Source organism: Solanum tuberosum, unplaced genomic scaffold, assembly GCF_000226075.1.
Source record: "Solanum tuberosum cultivar DM 1-3 516 R44 unplaced genomic scaffold, SolTub_3.0 scf00332, whole genome shotgun sequence".
NCBI lineage: Eukaryota > Viridiplantae > Streptophyta > Magnoliopsida > Solanales > Solanaceae > Solanum > Solanum tuberosum.
In genome coordinates, this window is record NW_006239255.1 from 82199 (window position 1) to 89402 (window position 7204).

Consider the following 7204-nt stretch of genomic DNA (forward strand, 5'->3'; position numbering starts at 1 on the left):
GTAGCCATCATCCTTATTTCATGACAATCACCACCACCACAATATGCCTTATTATCCTGCATCAAGTAATTACCAATAGGAGTGTGAATGGCCCGGTTAGTTTAAATTTTTAAAAATATCGAATCAAACTATTTGTATCGAATTTTAAAATTTATAAACCATACTAAACTAATAAAACTCATATTTTCAACCTGAATTTTTTCAGGGTTTTCAGGTTTTCGATTTTTTTTTACCAGTAAAGTATTCGTACAAATATATAATTTATTTGTGCTCCAAATATTTCTTTAATCCTACCAAAATACAACTATCTAAGGTGTTTCTTAAGAAAATAACACAAAATATGAGATGAGTTATGACACTAAAATATTCAACAACAAAATAATAATGAATTGCATAAAAGAAATATTATAAATTAATAAGTCATAATGAAAATGATCATATTTTAAAAGTACTAAATTATGCTAATATAAGTATTAATTACATGATTAAACATTAAAAAAAATAGGTTATTTATTTTAAATGTCTAAACTACTGTAAACTAAATAACAAATATTCATCATTATTGTCATTCTTTGTGTGGAATTAATTTTTTTGTTAGCATTAGTATTGATTTGATTTTAATTTGAGCTTTATTAGAGTTATTAATATCTATGATAACCTTTATTATACCATTCAAAATTCTAAGAGTCAAAAACTTGAAATAATATGTGAAAAGATAAAAATTATGAAAAATTATAAGAAATATTTAGAAATTATATCAAAGTAAATATTTTTATATATATAATAAAATTTTAAAATTGTATATATAATGTTGGGTTGGTTTAGTCTCGGACTAACTTTTTTTAGTTAAAACCAAACAAATCCTAGTATAGTAAAAAAAAAAAAATTGCAATACCAAACCAAATCAAACCAAACCATTAGTCAAATTTTATTTTTTTCAATTTGACTCGATTTTTGGTGCGATTTTATACACCCCTAATTACCAGTACATGGCTCAAGCAAAGACTAATAAAGAAAGTCAGAAGGTAAAGGCTCTTCTTTGTAGGATAACGTATCGATAGATAATTCAAACTGTTTAGAATATAGTAAATAAAAGAGCAGTTAGGCAAAATGCGTAGTAAAGTAATAAAACGAATACCACAAGATCCGCTTGATCAATTTATTTTAGGCCTCATGCGTAATTATTATCAAAAAATCATGCCAAACAAGCCTCCACAAAAAAATTATGTTACTACGCCATGAGACTTATCAGGAAGTGCTTAACCATCATTCGACTAGTTCATTAATCTCAATTTTTGTCAACACTTTTAAGAGCCACATTATATTTTATAGGAAATTTCAAAGAAAAAAAAGTTGTAACAAAAAGTAAATATCGACAAATTAGCAACTTAGGCAATTTATATAGTCGAAATATTGAATTTAAAAGTTGCATCTCAATTTTTTTTAAAACTAAACTTGAAGTTGCTTAATGAGGCGTCTCTTGTTTGCTCTTGGATTGGACTAGGCGGCAATCCTTACTGTGGAAGCAGACCTTGTCATTCTTCTCCTTCAATGCCAGTGGATAAATACACTAGGGCTGGAATGTACGAAAGAATTACCCTTAACTATAAATTTCATACAAATAGAATAAGAATCAATAATCTAAGATCTTCCAAGCACAACAAATAGACTTCATATATTTGAATCTATAATCCTTAAAATCATCCAAATAGCAGTTTGAAGTTATCTTTACAATTCCTCTAGCAACTCATTACTCTATAGCTCTATAATGTCAAAAACTATCAATAAAAGAAAGAACCATTTCTTCAAAATGAAATGAAAATCTCTTGCTTCAACAGTTTTACCTGCTAGAATTTTTAGAGGTCACTTTTTTAAAGTTGTTAGATAACCTAATAATTTTTCAAAAATACTTGGAATCTTTTTACACAACCTGAAGATAGATAAGAAGGGAGGGTGCTTCTATATTTGTATTTTGGTTTCATGAGCATAATATTATTTATTATATACCAGAGCAGATCAATTAGAAATTACTACTAACCTGAATTACAATAGAACATGGAGGCAGCATGTGAAACACTGGACCTGTTTCAGAGAAACTGAAATGCATCTTCTATAAAGAAAAGGAAAATCCTTTATCAGACAACTGTGAGAAGTTCAAGTGTATATGATATTACCTCATATGCATGAGGAGATGGAGATTTTTTAATATAATATTCCTACTTTATTACTTCCTTTGCTTCATTTTATATAACAGTATTTGACAGAGCACATAACTTAGAATTGTACGGTCTAATAATATGTCTTAATTAACGTCATACAAATTGAGACCTTATCTTTATATATTTGATTGATCACCAAATTCAAAATTTGAACAGTTCACGAAGTTGAAGTAATATGACATAGAAATGGAAAATGTCGGACATATTCCTTTTTCCAAAATGTCACAAGTATTAATTTGAAACAAAGTACTTATATATTCCTTTTTCCAAATTGTCACACGAGCCATTTTTCAAAATTCAAAAACAATCCTAGAGCAAATGAAATTACTACTAAAACCTATGTTGCTCAGATTCTTCAAAAATGTCGTTAAGAGTGTGTCGGATCCTCCAAAAGTAGTGCATTTTTGGAGAATTCGACATGTTTGCGGTAATATTTTTGGACGTGTTTGCGATAATATTTTTGGACATGTTTGCGATAATATTTTTGGAGAGTCCAAACAATCTAGAATATACTCGTAACGTTTTATTCATCATTATCTTCCCCCAAAATCTCACAACTGCATTTTACACATAACAACCTTTAGAAACTCTATCACCTTTCCAATATGTTGTTAGCTATATCTTAATTGTTATTGTTATTTTGATCAAATAAAGTAAAAAAATTAAAAAGTATTTGTTAGAAAAAGAATAAGGAAATAACTACCACATTTAGCTTTCAATATCAACACTAATACCACATTTAACTTTCAATATCAACACTAATTGTGAAGTTTAGTGAATTATCGATCGAATTGCAAAGTAGCTAAGAACACTAAAATGTAACTAAGAACACTGGAAAAATATTCATAAGAAAAGAATGTGAACTGCTTGATTGATTCATTCTATACAATGGGACCACTTATATACATTAATATTTCTAACCGACTCAGCTCTAACAAACTTGTAACTAACTGTACTTGATTCTAGAAGCTAACATGACTAACTAACTCAGCTATCTGCACAACTAACTAAGCAGTGTATAATACAGCTTTAATTAATCATGATTAAGGCACATTTATACATTTGTTTAATTCCTTTACAGACTCCTTCAAACTAGGAGCTATGAAGATATTCTTCATTCCTAGTTTGGACATAATATGACTATGAGGACCTTTCTCAAGTGCCTTAGTAAAAACATCAGCAGGCTGCTCTGAGATAGACAAATATTTTGTTATAATCAGTCCATCTTGAATCTTCTCCCTTATAAAATGACAATCAATATCGATATGCTTTGTCCTTTCATGAAAGACAGGATTTGCTACAATTTGAAGGGCTAAGGTACTGTATAAATGCAAAGATACTGGTAGTGAAATATTGACACCAAGTTCCTGAAACAGGCCAACCAGCCACACTACTTCAGCTACTGTTGAAGCCATAGCTCTATACTCAGCTTCTGCTGAACTTCTAGATATTGTGGGTTGTTTTTTAGACTTCAAAGAGATAGGTGAATCTCCAAACTTAACCAAGTATCCCGTAATAGATCTTCTGCTATTGATACATGAACCCCAATCTGCATCACAAAATACTTCTAGACTGTTGCTTCATATGGATGACATCAATATTCCCAAACTTGGGGCTGACTTGAGGTATCTAACCAGCCTAAGTGCAGCATTCATATGTGAAGACTTTGGACAATGCATGGACTGGCTCAAGCACTGCATATCAAATGGTATATCAGTGGTATTAGTGAGGTACAACAGCCTCCCAATCAGCCTTTGATAACTAGCAGGATCTTGCAATAGTGGATCTGTATGGGAAAGAGGTATGGTGGCATTAAACTCAACAGAAGTGAGTTTTTGATTCAACTCTATGGGAGTTGTGACTGGCTTAGCTTCTGTTAGCCCTATATCTGCTATTAATTCCAGAGTGTATTTTCTCTGATGCATGAGTATACCATCCTCATTTCTGGCAAATTCCAAACCAAGAAAATATCTAAGTTCCCCGAGATCTTTTATCTTGAAAGCATGCTGCAGTGCTTCCTTAGTCTCTTTGATCATAACCATATCACTCCCTGTCAATAATAAGTCATCCACATAGATGAGTACTATCATAATTATGTCCCCCCCCCCCCCCATTCTCTTAGTGAACAAAGAGTAGTCTCTTGTGCTTTGAATGAACCTGATGCTGTCAAGGTGGTAGTCAACTTGATGTTCCACTGCCTTGAGGCTTGTTTCAAACCATAAAGAGATTTCAACAATCTATAAGCCTGAGTGTTGGTTGTCTTCCTACCAAAACCTTCAAGCAAAGTCATAGACACCTCCTCATATAAATCACCTTGTAAAAAGGCATTATACACATCTATTTGTTAAATTCTCCATTTATTTGCAGCTTCAATGGAGATAACAGATCTAATAGTTGCCATTTTAACCACATGAGAGAAGGTTTCTTGATAATCAAAGCTCTCCTTTTGATTATATCCTTTAGCTACCAGACTGGCTTTTGAACCTTTCCACACTTCCATCTGCATTGTATTTGATCTTATAAACCCACCTACATCCAATGGCTTTCTTTCCTCTAGGCAAATCCACCAGTTCCCAAGTTTTGTTGTCTTCTAGTGCCTTTATTTCACTCTGCATTGCCTCTATCAATCTACTATCTTTTACAGCTTCAGAATGGCTTGCAGGTTCAATATCAATTGAAAACTTTGAAACAAAACTCTGATATTGGTATGAAAATCTTGTGTAATCTAATACTGAAGCTATGGAGTAAAGGCAACTACTTGGACCAGCTTTTGTGACATAATCTTTGTGCCAAATAGGAGGCTTAAAATCTCTAGTGGACCTTCTTGGTTGTGGTGCAACAATGACATTAGATGGAGCTGGGGAAGTATCATAAGAGGATAGGACTGGTGATCCTAGGGAATGAGTGCTCAGCACCTGAGCAGGAACTGAATGAGGAGATGATACACTATGAGTTGGAGGAGTAACAACATCATAAAAAACAAATAGGTCTGGGGTAAAAGTCTGACTTTGGTTAGCTGTAGTATCACTCTTAAAAGGAAAATTAGACTCCAAGAATACCACATCCCTACTTACAAAAAAGGTCCTGCTCTCCAGATTATAAAGTTTATATCCCTTCTGAGTTGACCCATAGCCTACCAATACACAACTTTTATTGCTCTAGGACTGAATTTATCTTGCTTTGTGAGATTGGTGGCAAAGCACAAACAACCTATGACTCTCATATGATCAAAAGAGGGAGGTTTGTTGTACATTTTCTCAAAAGGAGACACATATCCTAAGACAGTAGAAGGGATTCTATTCAGTATATACACATCAGCTTGAATACAACACTCCTAAAACTTATTTGGAAAACCAGCTTGAAACTTGATTGCCCTGGTTGTTTCAAGAATATGCCTATGTTTCCTTTCCACAACACCATTTTGTTGAGGTGCACGTGGACAAGAGATCTCATGTATAACACCATGTAAATTAAAAAATTCATTGCAGGTAGAATTGAAGAATTCAGAACCATTATCACGCCTTACTCTCTGAATCCTCTTACCAAACTGAGTCTCTACTTCAGTAAAAAAATAATTCAACAAGCTACTAACATCAGATTTAAGCCTCATCAAAAAAATCCATGTCCACCTTGAAAAATCATCAACAATTATCAAAAAGTATCTCATTCCATCAAAAGTTTCAACTCCATAGGGACCCCAAACATCCATGTGAATTAACTGGAAGTTACAAGTAGATCTATTAATACTATGTGGAAATGACACCCTTGTTTGTCTAGCCAAGGGACAGATCTCACAATTATGTAATGCAAAGTACTACCAAGTTTTTGGAATGAAGGAATTTTCGTTATTACAACCATAGGCACATGACAGAACCTTTGATGCCAGACATTGGCATATGCATCTTGAGTTGCAGCCAAACATCTCGGTGGTGTTACCTCATCATCATTTCTCAGAGAGCTCAGTGTGTACAGACCATCTTCTTCCTCACCAATCACCCTCACCTTCCCAGATGAGAGATCCTGAAAAACACAGTATTTAGAAAAGAAGATAACATTGCAGTTCAAGTCCTTAGTTACTTGAGATAAGGTTAAACTTGGTACACACTCTTCTAAGAACATCATCTCCTCCTATGTGATAGTCTCCAATATGTGACACATTCGCAGAATCCCCTGTTGGCAATTGAACTTTCCCTGCATTTTCTATCAACCTTTGTGTTGTAAATATCTAGGATCACCTATCATATGATGGGAAGGACCTGTGTCTATTATCCATTTCAAAATAGGCAAAAAAGAGATGTACATGCCATATTAGCACTGCTAGTAGTCTCATCAATAGAAGTCTGCTCTAACATTCTCAGTAACTATTGATATTGTCTTTGAGTAAACATTGGCATTGGCATCATCCCTTGTTGAGGAAGAGAAGCCTGAACAGAAAGCACACAAGTCTGGAGCATGGGATAATAATTGGGAGGGTTCAATGGAGACTTCACAGACCCTGTCACACATCCTGTATCATAAACAGAATTTCCAGCCACTATAGCCTCTCTTTTACCCTTGTAATCAGGTAGATATCCAATTAAACGAAAATAATCAACCTTGAAATGTCCAGTTTATGACAGTGATCACACTTCAATAACTTGTTACAATCAGCTCTCAATGACCTTTTATGTGACAATAATCACAAAATGCATTAGGAGCATAAGGTTTCTTAGGTCTCTGATATCCAGATCTAGAAGTAAATGTCACGCCCCGAGCCTACGCCCTGGGCGGGACCGGCACCCGGAGACCATTGCTGGCCCCAGGCGAACCCTTGGCCTGGCTTTCTTAACTCAGCGGAAACCTGACTCAACAGACAACTCAATGTCATGCAAAGACATAAATAACTTAACTGATAAAAACATAGCCCAAAGGGCAACTCGAGTCTCAAAATAGAATATTTACATATATATACATATACATGGATGAGAGACTCAAAACTAACTGAT